The sequence below is a fragment of the Phacochoerus africanus genome, chromosome 10 (assembly GCF_016906955.1).
Source record: "Phacochoerus africanus isolate WHEZ1 chromosome 10, ROS_Pafr_v1, whole genome shotgun sequence".
NCBI lineage: Eukaryota > Metazoa > Chordata > Mammalia > Artiodactyla > Suidae > Phacochoerus > Phacochoerus africanus.
Genome location: NC_062553.1, coordinates 27,625,370 through 27,646,801, shown reverse-complemented (window position 1 = coordinate 27,646,801; position 21,432 = coordinate 27,625,370). Strand labels below are relative to the sequence as shown.

General features: G+C 37.5%; 1 long non-coding RNA gene across 1 annotated transcript in view; it reads right to left on the bottom strand.

The window, feature by feature from the left end:
* LOC125137997 (uncharacterized) overlaps nt 1-15,353 on the bottom strand; it is an 85,902-nt gene extending 70,549 nt beyond the window's left edge. Inside the window, exon 1 of the long non-coding RNA XR_007137559.1 lies at nt 15,210-15,353. This is a non-coding gene — a long non-coding RNA (uncharacterized LOC125137997). The remainder of the gene's footprint in view (nt 1-15,209) is intronic.
* Nucleotides 15,354-21,432: the final 6,079 nt, after the last annotated feature.

Sequence of the window (21,432 nt, the reverse complement as noted above, 5' to 3'; positions counted from 1 at the left end):
GAATGGATAGAGGATCTGGTGTATATATACAACGGAATATTGCTCAGCTATAAAAAAAGAATAAAATTATGCCATTTGCAGCAACATGGATGGACCTAGAGATTATAATTTTAAGTTAAGCCAGATAAGGATAGATGTCATAGTATCACATATATGGAATCTAAGAATAAAGATGCAAATGAACTTATTTATAAAACAGAAGTAGATACACAGACCTAGAAAACAAAAATATGGCTACCAAAAGGGAAAAGGGTTGCAGAGTGATAAATTAGGAGGCTCGGATTAACATATACATGCAATTATATTTAAGACAGATAATCAACAAAAAGCCCATTGTATGACATAGGAAAGTAATACTCAATATTTTGTAATAACTTATAAGGGAAAAGAATCTTATAAAGTATATATATATATTCACACACACATATATATACATATATATAAAATCAGATCAGTGCTGTACACCAGAAACTAAAGCATTGTAAATCAACTATACTTCAGTAAATATACACACATATTTGTTTATAAAATAGGAGTAGTATATAGAATTTATATATAATCTTATAGTCTGGTAGGGGAACAAACACAAAAACAAATAATTGCAGTAAAAGTGATGTGAACAACAACAACAAAAAAGAGTAATGGTGTCAAACAACAAAATAAATGAAATGAAAAATACACAATACAGGCTTTCAACAGCAGACTGCGTGAACCAAGAGAAAATGATCAATGAACTCAAGGACAGGGAAATGTAACTCAATCAGAACAGCAAGGAGAAAAAAAATTAAAAAGTAAAGATAGCTTAAGGATCTTATGGGACCAGCATCAAGTGGACTCACATTCACATTACTGAGATTCCAGAAAGATATAAGAGAAAGGGACAGAAAACCTATTTGAAGAAATAATGGCTAAAACTCTTACCTGAAGACCCACACCAAGACATAGTATAATCAAAATCTCCAAGTGTAAGAAATAAAATCTTAATCACAGTAAGAAAAACAGTTTGTTACATACAGGGGAATCTCCATAAGACTATTAAATTTTTCATCAGGAATTTTGCAAACCATAAAGTAGGAGCACAGTGTATTCAAAGTGCTGAAAGAAAAAAAAAACTTCCAACCAAGAATAATATATCTGGAAAAATTATCTTTTAAGATTTTATAAATTAGAATTAAACAAAATGGTTTTCAAGATAAGTTAAAGGTGAAGGAGTTCAACACCATTAAAATTGCATTACAAGAAATGTTAAGGGGTTTTTAAGCTCAAAAGATAGGGCTTTAAATATAGTAACACAATGAAACATATGAAAGTAAAAATCTCCCTGGTAAAGGTAAATGTATATTACAGGTAGATCAATCACTTACAAAGCTAGTATGAAGGTTAAAAGGCAAAAGAAGTAAACATTATTACACTTACAATCATTAGTTAAGGGAAAGATAGGATAAAAAGATATAAAATGTAATAACAAAACATAAAACTGAGGGAGTGGAAAGTAAAAATGTAGAGCTTTAGAATGTGTTCAAACTTAAGTTGTTATCAACCTAGACTGGTATAAATAAGTGGTTCACAAAGCAAAAACCTGTAATAAATAAACAAAACATGAAGTGAATGTAACTATACATGCCCTGAAGAAACTCATCCAACCACAAAGACAGCAAGAGAAGAACTACAAAACATCCAGAAAACAATCAACAATATGGCAGTAAGGATATATATATCATTACTTTCAATGTAAATGTATTAATGGCTTAATAAAAAGACACTGAGTGGCTGAATGGATTAAAAAAACAAAAGGAAAACGAGTCTTATGTATATGCCGCTTATAAGAGACTCACTTCAGATGTAGGGACACACACTTGCTGAAATGAGGAGATGTTTTATGCAAATAGAAATCAAAAGAAAGCAGTGGGAGCTAAACTTAGATAAAATAGACTTAAAAAAACAAAAGACTGTAATAATAGATACTGAAGGAATTACATAAAAAAGGGTCAATCCAAAAAGAGAAGATTTATACACATTTATGCAGTCAATACAATAGCACCTAAATATAGAAAAAAAATATTAATAGATCTTAAGGGAGAAATAATAAAAATAGTAGGAAACTTTAACACTTGACTTACATCAATAGATCATCCAGAAAATCAATAACAAAAAGCTATGGCTTGATACATTGTTCCAGATGTAATTAACAGACATATACAGAATTTCCATCTTAAAGCAACCAAATACATATATTCTCAAGTCCACACAGAGTATTTTCCGTATAGATCATATATTAGGCCACAAAACAAGTCTTAGTAAATTGTAGAAAAAAAGACATGTCAAGTGTCTTCTCTTCTCTGATTACAGTGGTATGAAATTAGAAATCAGTTATAAGAAGAAACTGCAAAATTTACAAATATGTGGAGATTAAATAAGATGCCACTGAACAAATAATGGGCCAAAGAAATCAAAATAGAAATAGAAATACTTGGAAACAAATGGAAATGGAATATAACACACCAAAACACTTACGGGATGCAGCAGAAGATGTAAGAAGCTAGTTCATCGCAATAAATGCCAGTCTTATGAAACAAAAATTTCAAACCACCTAATTTTATACTTCAACGACCCACGTAAGGAATACCTAATGACTCCCAACATTAGTAGAAGAAAGGAAGTAACAAAAAAATTAGAGTGAAAATAAATAAAATAGAAATTTAAAAGACAATAGATAAGATCAATGAAACTAAGAGCTTGTCCTATGAAAAGACAAGTTGACAAATCTTATAGCCCAACTCATTAAGAAAAAAAAAATGGAGGACACAAATAAAACTAGAAATGAGAGAAGAGACATAACTGAAAACGTGGAACACGAAGGATTATAAGAGACTACTAGGAAAACTTGTGTGCCAATAAATTTGACAACCTAGAAGAAAAAATTCCTGGAAATATAAAAACTTCCAAGACTGAACCATAAAGAAATGATTTTGCTGGTGAACTCTATCAAACATTCAAAGAACAATAAGAATAGGAGAAAAGACTTACGAACTCATTTTATGAGGCCAGCATTACCTTGGTCTTAAAACAAGACAAAGGCATCACAAGGAAAAAAAATTACAGACCAAGGAGTTCCATTATGGCTCAGTGGTAGTGAGCCCGTCTTCTATCCATGAGAACACAGGTTCAATCCCTGCCTCGCTCAGTGAGTTAAAGATCCAGCATTGTCATGAGCTGTGGTGTGGGTCACAAATGTGGCTCGGATCCTGCATTTCTGTGGCTGTGGTGTAGACTGGCACCTACATCTCTGATTTGACCCCTAGCCTGAGAGCTTCAACATGCTCTGGTTTGGCCTTAAAAAAAAAAAAAAAAAAAAAAGGAAGAAAATTACAGGCCAATAACCCTGATGAATATAGATGCAAAAGTCCTTAACAAATTATTAGTAAACTAAATTCAACAGTAAATTAGAAGGATCGAACATTATGATCAAGTGGAATTTATACCAGGGATGTAAGAACAGTTCAGTGTCCACAAATTACATGATTTAATATAGCATTAACAAAATGAAGGATTAAAAATCATATGATCATCTCAATAGATACAGAAAAAGCATTTGACAGAACTCAACCTCCATTTATGATAAAAACTCAACAAATTTGATATTGAGGGAACATACTTCAATGTGACAAAGGCCATACATGACAAGCCCACGGCTAATATCACACTTAACAGTGAAATGTTCCATTGAAAGCTTTTCCTCCAATATCAGGAACAAGACAAGAATACCCACTCTTGCTACTTTTAAAAAAGATACCATTAGAAGTCCTAGCCCAGAGCTCCTGCCATGGCTCAGTGGTTAACGAATCCGACTAGGAATCATGAGGTTGTGGGTTTGATCCCTGGCCTTGCTCGGTGGGTTAAGGATCCGGTGTTGCTGTGAGCTGTGATGTAGGTCGCAGATGCAGCTCAGATTCTGTGTTGCTGTGGTGTAGGACGGCGGCTACAGCTCCGATTGGACCCCTAGCCTGGGAACCTCCATATGCCCTGGGAGCGGCCCTAGAAAAGGCAAAAAGAACAACAACAAAAAGTCCTAGCCAGAAATTTTAGGCAAAAAACACATCCAAACTGGAAAGAAAGTAAAATTGTTTACTATCTGCAGATCATCTGATATTATATATAGAAAACTAAAGATGGCAACAAAAATTGTCAGAACTAATCAACAAATTCAATAAAGCTGCATAATACAAAATAAACACAAAATTGAGGCATTTCTATATCCTTATAATGAACTAGTTGAAATAGATATTGATGACTGCATTTACAATTATATCAAAAAGAATACCTTGAAATAAATTTAACTAAGGAGGTGAATGATTTGTCAAGTGAACACTGTAAGACATTAAGAAATGGAAGTCACAAATAAGTGAAAAGATATTCCATTCTTATGAATTAGAAGAACATTATTAAAATGTTCACACTACCCAAAACAATGTACAAATTCATATAATCCCCATTAAAATTTCAATGGCATTTTTCACAGAAATGGAAAAATCCTAGAAATTTGTATGAACTACAAAATACTCCAATTTGCCAAAGCAATTTTAAGAATGAAGAATCAAACCGGAGGCACGATACTCCCTGATTTCAAACTATATTACAAAACAATTACAATATGAATTTAAAAAGCATGGTTTTTGGCATAAAAACAGACACATACATCAATGGAATAAAATAGAGAATCTAGAAATAAACTTACACATACTTGGTTAATTACAACAAAGAACCAAGAATATACAATGAGGAAAGGATAATCTCTTCAACACACTGTTAGGAAAACTGTATATGCATGGAAATGGATGAAACTGGATCACTGTCTTAATCATACAATAATTAAATTTGATTAAACACTTGAAGATATGAAATCATGAAAGTCCTACATGGTATGCTTTTTGACATCAGTTTTACTGATGATTTTTTGGATTTGTCACCTAAAAGCAAAAATAAATGTGATAACTAATTAAAAGATTCTGCACATCAAAATGTAATCAACAAAATGAAAAAGCAATCTACAGAATGGAGGGAAATATTTACAAATTATTTATCTGATAGAGTAAATATCAAAACTCATACAATAGCTAAAAAATAATCTGATTTTAAAGACGGGCAGAGGGGAGTTCCCGTTGTGGCACAGTGGAAAAAAAATCCAATTAGGAACCATGAGGTTGAGGGCCAATCCCTGGCCTCACTCAGTGGGTTAAGGATCCAGTGTTGCCATGGGTTGTGGTGTAGGTCACAGATGCAGCTCGGATCTGGGGTTGCTGTGGCTGTGGCATAGGCTGGCAGCTATAGCTCTGATTAGACCCCTAGCCTGGGAACTTTCATATGCTGTGGATGTGGCCCTAAAAAAGATGACCAAAAAAAAAAAAAAGAGAGAGATGGGCAGAGGGTCTGAATACACATTTTTCTAAAGAAGACATATCGATGGGCTACAGGTATATGAAAAATGCTCAACGACACTAATCATCATGGAAATGTAAATTAAAACTACAATGAGATGTCACCTCACATGACTTTTTTTTTTTTTTTGGTCAAAATGTCATGAAATAAGTATTGCTGAGGATGTGGAGGAGAGAGAACTGTTGCACTCTCTTGGTGGGAATGTAAACTGGTGCATCCCTTATGGAAAATATTATTTTCCTCAAAAAATTTACAAGTAAAACAGCTGATTCAACAATTCCATATGTCTGAGTATTTATCTGAAGAAGACAAAGACATAAATTCAAACAGAGGCACCCTCCTGTTCATTAGAGCATTATTACAATACTAAGACATAAAATAACCTAAATGTTCACTGATGAATAAACGGGTAAAAGAAAATGTGACACACATATGCACAATATATATACATACATGTAAAAATGTTTAATAGAATACTATTGACCCATAAAAAGTTATGAATATTTTCCATTTGCAACAATATGGATGGACACTGAGAACATTACGCTGAGTGAAAAGTTGAACAAAGAATGATAAATACTGTATGATCTCACTTATTTGCAGGAATTAAGTAGTTCCTGGTATGGCTTAGCAGTAACAAACCCAACTAACATCCATGATGACATGGATTCGACCCCCAGCCTTGCTCAGTGGGTTAAGGATCCTGCATTGCTGTGGCTGTGGGGCAGGCTGGTAGCTACATCTCTGATTTGACCCCTAGCCAGGGAACTTCCACGTGTGGCCCAAAAACGACAAAAAAAAAAAAAGTCACAGCGATGTAATGTACAGTATGTCAGTATATTTAATAATACTGTATCACATATTTGAGAGTAATTAGAGTGGATTTTGAAAGTTCTCATCACACAAAAAAATTTTGGAACTTTGTGTAAAACGAAGGATGTTAACGGGACTTACAGTGGTTATGGTTTTGAAATACATAGAATCATCAAATCATTACACTGTTCACATAAAACTAATACAATGTTATGTCAATTATACCTCCGATTAAAAAAAAAAAATTATGGGTATGAAGACAGCCTGGAAATACGAGCAGGATTTTCAGGCTCAACATTCAGGCCAGGGGTTACTTCCAAATGCCCAGGTCAGCCAGGGGCAAACAGAAATAGAAAGTTGTACAGATCTATAGAGGTTAACCTCCAGAAGTCCAAGTTGAGAATAAAGACTTAGGCAGAAACAGCCCAGTCACATAGGAACCAACCCAGTATTCAAGCTAGATCTGAGGAAACTATAGAAACAGTTTTTTTAACAAGATGAAACAAACACCTGTTCAAAATCTGGAAGAAATATGCAAATTTATACCAAGTGTGGGGCTGGTTATTCTTTACCATTATTTTAGTCACTTTTCTCAGTGTGTGTTGGGGAGGTTGGGTGAGTGACTAAGAGAGAGAAGGTGCAAGATGCTTCCAGAGACAGGCAGAGCTCTGCAGGTATAGCTATTCACAGCAAGGGCTGAATTCCTCACTAAACCTTTTTTTTCCTCTTTAGCTTCCTATCTTTGACAAATATCTTGAATACCCCTTGACTCCTTCATTTGATTTTTCCTTGTTTGTATCTCTGCCGAAAAAGACAGTGATAATTATTTAAATAACACGCCTATTTGTCAAAAGGCATTTAGCCATATTATTTTCCCCCTTTAATGAGTTAGGAGTGATGTTGGGGAAATTTTACATTTAGTTGGCATAAATGTTCTTGGAAAATTAAAATAAAGGCAAAAAATGACATTTTACAAGGTTGCTTTCCATTCTTAACATAATGAACAATTCAGTTACTGTTGAATAGCCCAATCTATTTTATTTCTTTGAATAAATTCCTCTGCAAGAGCCGACATCATCCATGTGCTTCCAAAGCAGAAAGTAATTATCTTCACAATTAGCTTTTACGAAGATGCACATTTTCCTTATGATATTGCTTCTCACCTTCGCCTTCCTCCCTAATTTGTATTCATATCTTCAAAGTGGCTGTATAAAAAATATTACCTCTTCTGCATCTATGTATATAGCTGTTGAGAAACTCTGTAGAGACATTAAAATATAGATAACTGTTGCCTGAGTCACCGAAGTTACATTTTAGCCAGTATGTAAGGTCAAGGTATATTGTTAGGGTCTTTTGAGATTCAGAAGAAATTTCAGAAATACAGACGTTACTTCACTGAGGAAAAAATACTTCAGATATTTATGGAGAACAAAAGGCTTTGAAACTGCTACTTTGACCTCTATTATTTCCTGATCCTTCATCGTCTTTTGAGAGGGCCAAATACTTTAAACTATAATTGGACATTGCTTTAGAAAAGATGGGAAACAAGTAGAAAGTTGGATAGACGAGACCTCTTACCTTCACTATAACGTTGTGGAGGCAGGGAAAGAGGGTTCCATCAGAGATACTAGCAGTCCTTTAAGAAATTCCAGGAAGATTGATATCCAAAGGGCTAATGTTAATCACTTAACTCTCAGAGTCACTGTCCAGAATTTCCTAGAGCTCCCACCAAGTGGCAGAGAAGGAGAGGGCAGAAAAAGATATTACATGTGTATGTGGCTCAATTTTTATAACCCTAGCTACTTGGTCTAAATTCATGTGCCTGATAGTGAGGCTCTCTCTCAGAATTTGGAAAACAGAGAAATAAGTTTGTTTTGAAAAAATTATCAAATCCATCCCAAATGATGAGAGATTCAAAGTCATCTTGAAGAGAGAAGTTGGCCTCCTGGGTAGAACAAGATAAAAGATATTAATGAATCTAAAAAAGATTTATTCAAAACAGGGATTAATTATAAAATATAGAAAAACAAGTCCATTAGGCAATTAATGACAGCAGCTCCAAGCTCTGTCCTGGGGAGAGAGCACATTGATAAAAGATTCACTGTGCTTGGTTTTGGTAGCCCATACCTCTCTATTCTGATGAGGGATGTGATGATTAGAACCCTGATGCAGTTAAATATTGAAATGCTGAACTAATGCATTACTTCAATAGCAGGTCTCTTTGCCCTGATTTTGTGTTCACTCATCAGAGTCAGGAATATAATTTTATTTTGCAGGAGGTATTTTTCTTTCAGGGACAGGAGGCCAGCTAGAGTACAAATACGTTTAGTCTTCTCTTGTAGTACAATTATATCCCTGATGTATAGGTCCCTAGTGCTGACAAAGTCACCAGACAGGCAGAGCTAAGGAATGACAAAAGTGAAACCAGCAAAATGAGTGCCATTTTAGAGGGTCTTGCCTTCTTGCCTTCCTGCCTGAGAGCTTCTCTGACTATCCCTTAAGTTCGGTGCATTGAATAAAATAGAAAATCTAGTTCAAGTTTTTTGAGCATTAGCTGCCCACACTCCTTGCTTGGCACCTGCAACAGACATTGCACTTCCTTCACCACAGCTTGATGTCAGTAAATTGGTTTTACCACTTGCAGGCTAGCAGACCCAAGTTCAATTAGGCAACAAACTCACTTGTACAATCATTTGGCTAAGTTGTGTTCTGGAGGGGTGGGTGACTTTAAACCATCCATTAATTTTCTTTAGTAGCTAAAGATATATTTAGATTTTTTTAAAAAACCTTTTTTCTTATTTAAAAAAACATAAGTGGTCTAAAATTGTCATATGGACACAAGTGATTACATTGTAAAAATATTTAAAATTCAGATATGTGTCATGTATAAATACAAGTAGATAAAGCAAATATATATGCAGAGATTGAAAGTTAACAGTGTAAAATGATATACTGAGCAAATAACAACCAAGATAAAGATTTCATATCTATATTGACATCAAACTAAATAGATTTTTTAAAAAGAGGCATTATTGGGAGGAGCAAAAGTATACAGAAAAAATACATGCTCTTTATAAAAAGCTCTAATAATTCTAAATATGCATGCTTCCAGTAAACTAACATCAAGCTTTAAGAAGCCTAAATAATAGAATTAAATGGAGAAACTGATCCATCTTGTATTACAATGAGAGAATGAACAATTTTAAATTAATGATAATCCAAGTATAATAAAAAGAATATATAAAAACGGAACAATTAGCAAGTTTTACTTAGTATAAACATATTGAACACTTCATGTTAGGTCAGCAAATACATATTTTTCTCATGTACCTATGGGTCAGTTAAAATGGATTATATTAATCTGAAAGCCTCAACATAGTAGGAAATGAAGATAATCATATAAATGTGTTTCTGACAGTACAATAAAGAAACACGTTCGTTTAAAAAATATCTTAGGAGTTCCCATTGTGGCTCAGTGGAAACAAATCTGACTGGTATCCATGAAGATGTTGGTTTGATCTCTGACCTCGCTCAGTGGGTTAAGGATCCAATGTTGCTGTGAGCTGTGGTGTAGGTTCACAGATATGGCTTGGATCCCTTATTGCTGTGGTGGCTATAGCTCCAATTCGATCCCTAGCCTGGGACTCTCCATATGCTCTGGGTGTGGCTCTGAAAAGACAAAAAATAAAAATATAAAAGATTCAAAAATGGCTTAAAACCCTATAAATGTTTAGAAATTCAAACACATTGTTAAATAGTTCATAGATTAAAGAAAAGTCATAATAAAAATTTTAAAACATTTAGAACTAATGGATAATGAAAAAACTATATATCAGGACATATTGAATTTAACAAAAGTGGGTGCTTCAATGGAAATTTATATCCCTAGATATTTAGAAAAATATATTTAGAGAAATTTTTTAAAAAACTGTTTAGAAGAAAAAAGCATGAAAACTAATGTGTTACATCTCTCTGAAGCTTAGACAATAAACACAAAGAGATTAAAAGATATAATAAAAATAGGAGTGTAAACTAATGACAGAAAATATGTAAGATTAAGTCTAAAATTCTTTAATAAAAATACATAAAATGACACACTTTTGGTGATGTAGTTAGAAAATATATAATAACTTTCAAAGTGGACATGAGATAAAAATGAATTTAAAAAATAAGTGAACGCTACCAACAACTATTTGCCAACATTTTTGTGAATTTCAATGAAATGTACAAACATGAAAAAAGATATCATATTAAGACTTTTTAAAAGTTATGTAACATACTTTAAACTTGTCTTATCCTTCCCTATCTTTTAATAGTTGAAATAATCTCCTACCCTTAGTTTAGTTAACCAAATGCATGGACAGTATTTTTTTGGTAACTCAGTTTTTTCTACAGTTTCATTTTAAAAGATTCTATTTAGGAGTTCCCATTGTGGTTTAGTGGGTTAAGAACCCAACAAAGTGTCTGTGAGGATGTGGGTTCGATTCCTGACCTTGCTCAGTGGGTTAAGGATGCAGTGTTGCAAAAGCTGCAGGATAGGTTGCAGATGCAGCATGGATCCCGGGTTGCCGTGGCATAGGCTGGCAGTTAAAGCTCTGACTTGACCACTGGCCTAGGAACTTCCATATGCCACGGGTGTGGCCATAAAAAGAAAAATAAGTAAAAAGTCCTATTTAAAGATTTAGATTTGAGTGGATCAAAGTAAAATGAAAATTTTACTTCATAAAAATGAAAATTCTGATATAGGAAATGTTGATAATACTGTTATAATTTCATGAGTTTTAAGGGAAATTAACCACTTTCAAAAATAAGTTTATGCTTGTTCTATTTAAAACCTTTAGGTAAGTTCAATTTTTCATCTCAATGATGGTAACTTCTATTTTTGCTTGTAATATGTATTCATCAAGATCTCATTTACTATAGCATCTTGTTTCTGCAGTTTCTTTGATCATCTTCTAGGAATAATGAAAAAAGTGACATTGTCTTAAAGAGTAGAAATTAAGTGGTTTTTTTTTTTTTTTTCCTCCCTCTCTTTAGGGCTATACCTGCAGCATATGTAAGTTCTCAGGCTAGGGGGATGAATTGAAGCTGCCTCTAAGACCTATGCTACAACTTGTGGCAATGCTGGATCCTTAATCCAATGAGTGAGAGGTCAGAGATCAAACCCACATCCTCATGGATACTAGTTGGGTTCTTAACCTACTGAGCCATAACAGCAACTCTGAAATTAAGGTTTTCGATGGTTTTGACAGACTCCCTCCTTGACCAAACTTTGTTTTTTTAGCATTGAGATATAACTGACATGTAACATTGTGTAAATTTAAGGTACACAACATGTTGATTTTATACATATATTGCAAAATGATTATCATAACATTAGTTAATGCCTCTATGTCAAACAATTATTTTTATAGTTAGAATATTTGAGATCTACACTCTAAAATTACAAGTATATAATATTATGAACTATAAATGCTATGTCATACATTAGATCCCCATAAATTTGTCTGTTTATAGCTGAGAGTTTGTAACATTTGAATAACATCCCCCAATATCTCCGAATCCCCAATCTCTGTTAACCACTCTATTCCATTTTTGTGAGTTTGGCTTTTCTGTATTCCACAGATATATGAGAACATACAATATTTGGCTTTTTCCAACTTCACTTAATATAATGCCCTCAAGTTTCATTCATATTGGTGCAAATGGTATTTTCCTTTTTTCTCATGATTGAATTCCATTGTATGTGTATACACACACACACACCATCTCCTTTATCCATTTATTTCCTGATGGACTTCGAGGTTGTTTTCATGTATTGGTTATTGTCAATAATGCTTCAATGAATATGGGAGGACAGATATCTCTTTGAGGTCCTGTTTTCCTTTCTTTTGGCTATTTATCCAGAATAAGGATTGCTAGAATATATGGTAGTTATATTTATGACTTTTTAAGGAAGCGTCATATTACTTTACATAGTGGCTGTACCAATTTACATTCCCACCAACAGTGCACAAAATTTCCTTTTTCTCTACGTTTGCCAGCAGTTGTTATCTTTCTGAGGATGCACTTCTAACAGCTGTGTGTCAATACTGTGGGTTTGATTAACATTTCCCTGATTGGTGTGTGTTGTAGCTTTTTATGTTGCTATTGGCCACTTAAATGTATTGGGAAAAACACTGGAGTTTCTCTATCCAATTTTTAGATGGTGTGTGGGGTTGTTCTTTTTTTTTTTTTTTTTCTTCTGTTTTGAAGTTGAGTTACATTGAGTTCTTCATGTATTTTGGATAATAAATCATCAGATATAGAGGTTGTAAATATTTTCTCCCATTGTAGAGGTTGACTTTTCATTTTGATGATTTCCTTTGCTGTGCAGAAGCTTTTTGGTTTGATATTAATTCCTCTTATTTTTGCTTTTCGTATTATATCCAAGAAATCATTACCAAGATTAATGTGAAGCTTCTTCTAGGAATTTGACAGTTTTATCATATTTAGTTAATTGTTTTAAAAATTTGTTTAAATTTTAAAAATTTTTACTGAAATATATTTGATTAAGTTAACTTTATGAGTAGTGTAAGTCATGAGTCTTATTTCAATTTTCTGCATCTGATTATCCAATTTTCCCAACAGTATGAGATTATTCTTTGTTCAGCAAGTATTCTTGGCTTCCTGGTCAAATGTTAGTTGACCAAATATAGGTGATGGCTTGCTTCTGGGTTCTGATTTGTGGTGTAGTTTCCTATCAGAAGTATGATGCCTCCAGCTTTGCCCTTCTTTCTCAAGATTGCTTTGGCTATTTGGGATCCTGTGATTCCATACAAGCTTTAGAAGTTAGAATTCACTAATTCTGTGAAAAATGCCATGGGAATTTTGATAGGGGTTGCACTGAGTCTATAAATGGCTTTGCATATGATGGATATTTTAAGAATGTTAATTCTTGGAGTTCCCGTCGTGACGCAGTGGTTAACGAACCCGACTAGGAACCATGAGGTTGCGGGTTCGGTCCCTGCCCTTGCTCAGTGGGTTAACGATCCAGCGTTGCCGTGAGCTGTGGTGTAGGTTGCAGACGCGGTTCGGATCCCGCGTTGCTGTGGCTCTGGCGTAGGCCGGTGGCTACAGCTCCGATTCAACCCCTAGCCTGGGAACCTCCATACGCCGCGGGAGCGGCCCAAGAAATAGCAACAACAACAAAAAAGACAAAAAAAAAAAAAAAGAATGTTAATTCTTTCAACTCATCATCATGGGATGTCTTTCCATTTGTTTGTCCTCATAACCACACTTTAGTTAGGCTCCTCTGAGGTTGCTTGACTAAGCCTAGACATTAGCCTGTCTTTAGCAAAAATCTTCCTTCAGTCCAGTTTAGATACTAAGGTGGATGATTTTCACTAATCAATTTTCTCATCCCTACCCTTGAAGTCCTCATCATTTGCTTTTCCTTGTATTGGGGGTAAAGCTAAATCTCTATACCCTTTTGCACTAGCCTTGAATAATCTTCTCTATTAATGTCAAGAATAACTTTTTAACCATTTTTTAAAGAAAAAACTAATTAGCAGTATAAAGTTTGATTTTACATTTCTAATTATGAGGACAGTCTAGAAAAACAATTATCCTTAATGTATGTCAGGATTCCTGTTTACCAAAAGTAAGAGCTGATTTAGCCTATCAGTTAAGAAACGTGATGAAGGTACTAGCTATGTTATCTGTGTGACCTTGGACAAAGTTTTCAAACCTTTAAGACTATTTCATTTGAGAGAAAAACAAGAAAATATCCTATTTCCCCAGCCCAGTTATAAGAGGAGTGAGGGATGTTTATGAAGCTGTTTGGTATAAGAAGGCCTTCTATTGGTATAAATCAAGTGTAATTTTATTCATCTGTGGTATCTTGTTTATTGGGGGAAGGGGTGTACATAAGAAAAATAGAACATATTACAATGAGCAGAAAAGGGCAGACAAAAACATAAAACACAAGACAAATTTATAAATTGAGATTAAATTATTTCAGGTGAAAATTCATCTTCAAAATCAATGTCATGCAGATAAAACACCCTGAATTCAGGTATTCAAACATGCAGAAATGGTACCCTAGGGTCACTCAAGGCCAGGAAGAAATCTGTGTCCACAGAAGCCAGAGTATAAAAACCTTCTATCCAGGAGATTCAAATACAGTGCTCAGAAGAGCATTGCCTCAGTAATTGAGCCAAATTATCCATCAGTTGAAACCTGTTCTGGTCCCAACTACCAAACATTTAAAACAATCCTTCAAAGTATCAAATAGGATTTCACATATCTTCACAGCAACTCAGAGCACCCAGCAATATAAAATGCAAAATGCTGGTCTCCTACTGAGAGTTACCAGATGTGCAATGAAACAGAGAAATACAATTCATCACCAGCAGATAAATCAACCAATAGACCCAGAAGTAACACGGATGGTAGAATTGGTACAGAAAGACTTTAAAACAGCTATGAAAGGTGGACTCCTTATGCTGAAGCATGAAGGGGAAGCAGAAGCATAAAGGAGTGCTAGGAAGACACAAATAACCTAAATGGAACGTCTAGGGATTAAAAATGAAGTTAATTAACATACAACATCAAAGCAGACACGTAATCCCATTAAAATCAGTAACCTGTGAAGGGATATTCCATCAAGCTGTTGAGAGGCAGTAGAGACAACTCAAAACTCATGGACTCAGAAGCTATAGTGCAAGGTTCTCCGGACTTTCAACTGTGCATCTCTGTTTGAGGTCCTTACTATGCTGTGCCTCAGTTTCCTTCTCTATAAAATGATTGTAGTAATAACACCTTCCAACAGACTTGCTCTAAGTATTCAAATGTTTACTACTGGCAAAGAACAGAGAAGTTTGCAGGACACATGTTTTCAAGGCTCTAGAAACACAAAACAAAAGACAACCCAGCTGTCTTCTCACAAACATAAAATAAGCAATTCCCTCTCCACGTACCTTCAATTTCATACTGGAGCATTTTTTGAAGCCACAGACAGGCCCTGATGCAGGGCCTGCAGAAAGCTGGCATTTCCTTTGCCCTGCTGGAGTTCAAGAAAGTCAGAGAGCCCTAGGCTAGAGAAAGATGTTCGTTCGTCTCCGCCTTGGCAGTCTCAGAAGCTTGTGGGCGGACCAGCCACGATTAAAGGTCTTGAATATGATTGGTCCTCCAATCACCCAATAGCACAGTTGGCTCACATTATCATTTGGCTCATGACACCTGTTGGCTCATAGTCTTCACACAGTTCTAAGGTAGTCAGTCACTCAGTGCATAGAGGCCTTTCCAGTGGTATTTCCCTGTTATTCTGCCCTCGACCTTGACTAACACTTTGTACAGTTCAAACATGGCTTCAGGTCAAGTATAGCTCTCCCACTAGTCTAGAAACTCAGCGAAATTTTTGAGCCTGTCTGCAAATGAGTTTATCAGTAAAACAGTTTCCCAGCCCCAATTCTACGATGGAAATTGCTGGAAAGCATTTTGAAGGCCAACCCAAGTAATTCAGACTTAATTATTTGGGGCTGGGTCCCAGGCATTTGTCTTTGTGAAAAGCTCTACTGGAGACTCTCACATGAAGCTTGGGGTAAAATTGGCTGTTTTAAACCCCAAGCCTCACCTGAGGGCGGGCACCTCTTTGGTCCATCCCTACCTCATTGTGATGCAGGGAGTCAGGGACTCTAACAATAAATTGAACAGATTCGATTAGAACTACCTGGAGAGGGCTTAATTATCCCAGTGTGGCTGCAGATTAGAACTACCTGGAGAGGGCTTAATTACCCCAATGTGGGCCCCTTTCCCGAGATTCTCATAGAATGATCAAATTTGGAGCCTGAGGGAATTTTTATTGTGGTGCAGCGGAAATGAACCAGACTAGGACCCATGAGGTTGTGGGTTCGATCCCTGGCCTTGCTCAGTGGGTTAAAGATCTGGTGTTGCTGTGAGCTGTGGTGTAGGTCACAGATGTGGCTCAGATCTGGCATTGCTGTGGCTCTGGCGTAGGCCAGCAGCTACAGCTCCAATTAGACCCCTAGCCTGGGAACTTCCATATGCCATGGACATGGCCCTAAAAAAAAAAAAAAAAAAAAAAAAAAAGGCAAAAAAAAAAATTAGAGCCCTAGCATGGGTGTTCTGAAGGTCTCAGGATGTCCTAACATGATCAATGTGGAGGATTTCTGGGAGCTGAGCTATACGATGAGGAAGAGATCTAGAAAAGATTTCCTGCAATCTCAGATTTCTTTAAGAAGGCCCTTGCCATCAGCAGCTGCAGATCTGCAGCACCCATCCCCTGCCCACCAGCAGAGCTCAGGGTGAAAATTCTGAGTGAAGCACTCTGTGCTCTGGGAAAACTGAAAAAACAGGTCTTCAGGTAGTCAGATATTTTTAGGAAAAGATTTTATGTGCCCAATTCTTGCATCTCTTCATATCTGGAAAAACATTAAAATTTTTCATGGTGATGTCTGCTCCTTGTGACTAGCAGTAACCTTCAGGAGGTCAGCAACAAACTTGTAAAATGTGTACAAGGCATGCACCTCCCCCTTTATCATATCCTAATAGCCTCCTTTCCTAGTTGGGTGGTATTTCAGAGGTAGCTGTAGGTAAGGATAAAACAAAGAATGTTGAGATATCTGTGAATGCGGTTACCTCCAAGGGTGAGAACCATGAATCCTGCAGGCTGTGAAAACTCAGGATACTGGCCCTGATAGCAGAGGTGCACATCAAAGGAATGATTTCAGTGAGCCCACCCCTCTTTTGTCCTGCTACTGGTCCACTGTTGCAAAAATTCCCATATATCGTAGCTCCTCCCTCACCTCCTGGGAGCAGCCTCTCAGGGCTACCTGAGAAGCTGTCTCCAGGGTTTAAATCCTAATTTTGCCCCCCCAGAACCTTAACTCTCAACTTTCAGGTTGTGCTTTTTTTTTTTTTTTAAGTCAACACGTGGATTTAAAGAGAATAAGTTCATGCAGTTTTAGGGTCTTCCTCAGGGTGAGGAAATATGGGTACTGAGTTTTAAATCATAGGGGAAATTTCCTAGTTTATGGGAAACTTGATGCATTACAGTAAAAGTAATTTATGCAATTTCTTGGAAAAAAAATTTTTAAACAAGAACGGCAGTAAAAGAGATTATTGGAAAGGAAAGCAGTTGAAAATGATGAGTTTAAGATGATCCTGGATGTTCCTGTAGGAAAGAAGGTCTTCATGGCTGACTGCTCCAGGCAATGGCTGTTTCTGATGCGCCAATGAAGTGACTAGGAAATATTTTATTTTTCAAGGTAAAATGGGGTTATTCAGGTTTCTGAGTGGCAAAAGGAAAATTTAAAATATTGTCGCTGAAATTCAGCCTCTGTCTGCCTGCCTGTGCCGAATTGAAACACAGAGTTTTGGATAAAGGAGAAAAAGGTAGTTTAATTGCTTTGTGTTTCAATTCGGCACAGGCAGGCAGACAGAGGCTGACTTGGGTTATTGCCTATATTAGGTAGGATAGGACCTAGCTAACTGAGACCCAGACTCAGACCCAGGTGATTTTAAACAGGCCATTTATCAATTATCAAAACAGGAGGCCTGCGATCAAACAATGAATACACATACAGGTATCATAAAAATGCTCTTTGGAGCACTTTTCTAGAACTTTGTTTCCATGCAAATAAGGTGTCTTCACCCAAAGCCAATCAGGATTAAAATATGTCCTCCCCATACAGAGATCAAAACAACACATGGCCCAGGGGTGTTGGGATAGGAAGTTAGTGGGCCTGGGGCAAGAAAATAGGGGTCCCCAAACAGGTCCGTGATATAGGAATATAAGGAGAAACCCAGTTATAGCCAGGGCCAGTCCCTCCTCTGAGTGGCCCGCTTTTTCTGAGGGCTAAATAAAACTTGTAGTAAACTGCTCTTGGACTCTTGATTGCAACCTCTGAGGCAAATGGCTGGAGCATTTTTTGCTCCAGGCGATGGGCTCCAGGTGAGGGAATAGAGTGGCTCATTAAAAGAGCCCAGGGAAGGAGTTTCCATCTTGGCTCAGCTATTAGTGAACCCGACTAGCATCCATGAGGATGTGGGTTTGATCCCTGGCCTCGCTCAGTGGGTTAAGAATCCAGGCTTTCCGTGAGCTGTGTTATAGGTTGCAGACGGGGCTTGGATCCTGTGTTGCTCAGATCCTGTGGCTCTGGTGTAGGCTGGCAGCTACAATTGCTATTGTACCTCTAGCCTGGGAACTTCCGTGTGTGGGTGCGGCCCTAGAAAGACAAAAAGGACAAAAAAAAAAAAAAAAAAAGAAAGAAAAAAGAAAAAAGAAAAAGAAAAAGCCCAGGTCAGAGCTGATTGCTCCCACCTGGAGAGACTGCCTGCCTACATCCCAACTCAGAAAGACCCTGGATCTATCCCCATGCTCCTGCAGTACCTCCCAGCCAGAGCAACCTCCTACCAGATTGCCTGCTTCCATCCTTGTGCAACAGAGCCTGCTGTCTCTATCCCAGTGCCCATACCACGCTTCTCAGCCTGCACCTCCAAATCCTTGTGTGTAGGCAAGGACCGAGGAAGAGACAGCGCAGAGCAGAGGAACCCAACTTTTTGGTGAACTGTGACTGGGATCATCATCACCCTCCCACGAAGACCCACTTAAGGTAGGGATCCTCGCATTCTAGAAAGCTGGAGGATCAACCACGTTCCCTCTGTGACTCTTGATTTTCATCTTTGCATGGGGCACATGAAGGGGAGAGTTGGGGACCTCCAATGAATTTTACTGGAAGGGCTTAGATTTTTTTTTCTGCCACCACCATTGCTCCATCCACCCAGCCTGCTGGGCTGAGGGGTTTCTGTCACTGTCTGGCTTACCAGGTGGTCTCCCTTTGCTGCTGTCGGACCCAGTTGGGCCTGCTCCTGGGAACTGGCCTGCAGGGGCATCTGGGCTCCTTAACCCACCAAGGCCTTGCAGGGTGGGGGCGGGGTGTCTGCTCAGTAAGCACAGAGGGCAGGTCATGTCTAGAGCTGCAGATTGCCTGCCTTGGGCTATAAAAAAGTGTTGGCTTTTTTGGCTTGTTTGGGGTATAACATGTGATGTTTAGTGATAAAACAAATTCAAGTTCTTGTGCCCTGGAACTCCAGCTACAGTTAGAATGTTCTTTTTCTAGGCAGATTGCTTTGCCAACCAGAGGGTCACAGCAGGCTAATGCCCTAAAGACTGTGCACCTCATTGGAAAGAATTGTGAGGAATTTTATGGTTAAAAAGGAGAAAAACAGATTTTTCCAGATAGGAATCAGGATTGGAGCAAAACTGCAATCTCCTTTCTTTGGGGGGATCTTAGATATCAAAGCTGCAGTCAGGGGACCTCAGCGTGATCATGATGGTGGTCTTCTGGGTTATTGCCCAGAATAACAGTACTTGTGAAAAGGCATGTAGATCAGCGATTAGAACAACCTAGGAAAGATCCTGAAAAACATCATGTGCTAATAATCTTTAACCCATAGGCAGTTGTGATCAGGGTGCCTACTTTTTAGTTTATAGGTGATTGTGTTTAGGGTGCAATTAAGCCTGGGAGAAGGACAAGGAAGGACTCTCAGATGTTCAATTTTAATTTTATTTTTTATTATTTTTGGTCTTTCGGTCTTTTTAGGGCGGCACCTGTGGCACCCAGGCTAGGGGTAAAAATTGAAGCTTTAGCCGCCAGCCTATGGCATAGCCACAGCAACGCAGGATCTGAGCTGTGTCTGTGGCCTACACCGCAGCTTGTTTGGGGTATAACATGTAATGTTTAGTAATGCCGGATCCTTAGCCCACTGACGGAGGGCAGGGATTGAACCTGAATCCTCACTGATGCTAGTAAGGTTTGCTAACCCCTGAGCCACGACGGGAACACCCAATTTTAATTTTAAAATATTCATTTCTAAAAGTGGCATAAGAAATATAATTTTTCTCTTAGGTGTATAAGATGCCTATAATACTACCTGTATCCCTTAAGAGGGAACCAGGATCCTGACCCAAGGCAGTACTATTTCTTCTTGACTCTTGCTCCCTTGTCTTTACATCCTCTTCCTTCCTCAGCACCTGTCTGAACCTGTCCCTAGGAACTCAGGGAAGGTTATGGAGGCTGAATGATGCCCATTTCCTAAGAACCAGAAATGGGGAACACAGAAAGGCTTTTGTGCTCAGGACTCCCACAAGGCCCTGCTTAGGTACAAGATCAAGTATCTGAAATATGGGAGCCTGAGCAAATGAGAAGTGTTAGACTCTAAAGCAATTTCTATTTAATTTGGGTTGTGAGAAGCTGAAGTAGGGAGAAAGGGGCCAGAAAAGACATGGTCATAGAGACAAAAACATACAGTGATTGGCACTCTGAAGAGTGGTGGGGATCAGTGAGAGAGAGAGGGAGAGAAAGGGAGCCTGCCAGATCAGATTTCAAGAGAGGCCTCTCCATAAACAAAGAACCATGCTTCCCTCCCTGGCCCATGATTTTCCTCCTTAAAGGTCAATATGAGTTTTGTGAAGTGCATTTCACCTTGATTTAGAGCTGTTGGTGTTTTCAAGGGTGTATGAGAGGACATTTATAAGCTGATAGAAAATCACCAACTTAAAAAATTTCCAATACCAACATGAATGACAACTTAGGAAAGCTCACATAGTGAAAAACTGTGGAATTTAAAGTGAATTTGGAGGAACAGAGAGGTACACGGGTAAAAGTTACCAAGGTTTCAGTGGGTATGTAGTGATATCAGTGTTTCTGGATGATAATAGTTGTCACTTGAAAAGAGGTTTGAGAAGTCAGAAATCATGGGTGTGAGTGGGATCCAAGGGGAGTTTCTGCTGAGCCCATCATGAACTTGTTATCTGCTGATAACAGGGAGTCATTGCAGGCTCCTTAAGAATGAAAGTAGTATTTTAACATGTTCACCATGTTGTCAGGATACATGAGTTTGGAGCAGGGAGAGAATGGCATTTAGAAGAGAGTCTGAAAAGGTTAACCAAACCTTGAGAAGAGAAGCTGCTGGAGAGGATAAGACAGAAAACAGAGGAGTCATTGACACACTTCCTGGCAGTGAATATCCTGGTGCAGAGGGTAGACCAGGAAGCCCCAGTGGGGGAAACTGGCCCCAGTACCTAGGAACTGGCCCCCAACCACACTGAGCATCAAGGCCCTTGTTTTCAAGGGAAGAACCAAATCTCACACCTGCTCTGTGATCGTGGGCACATCC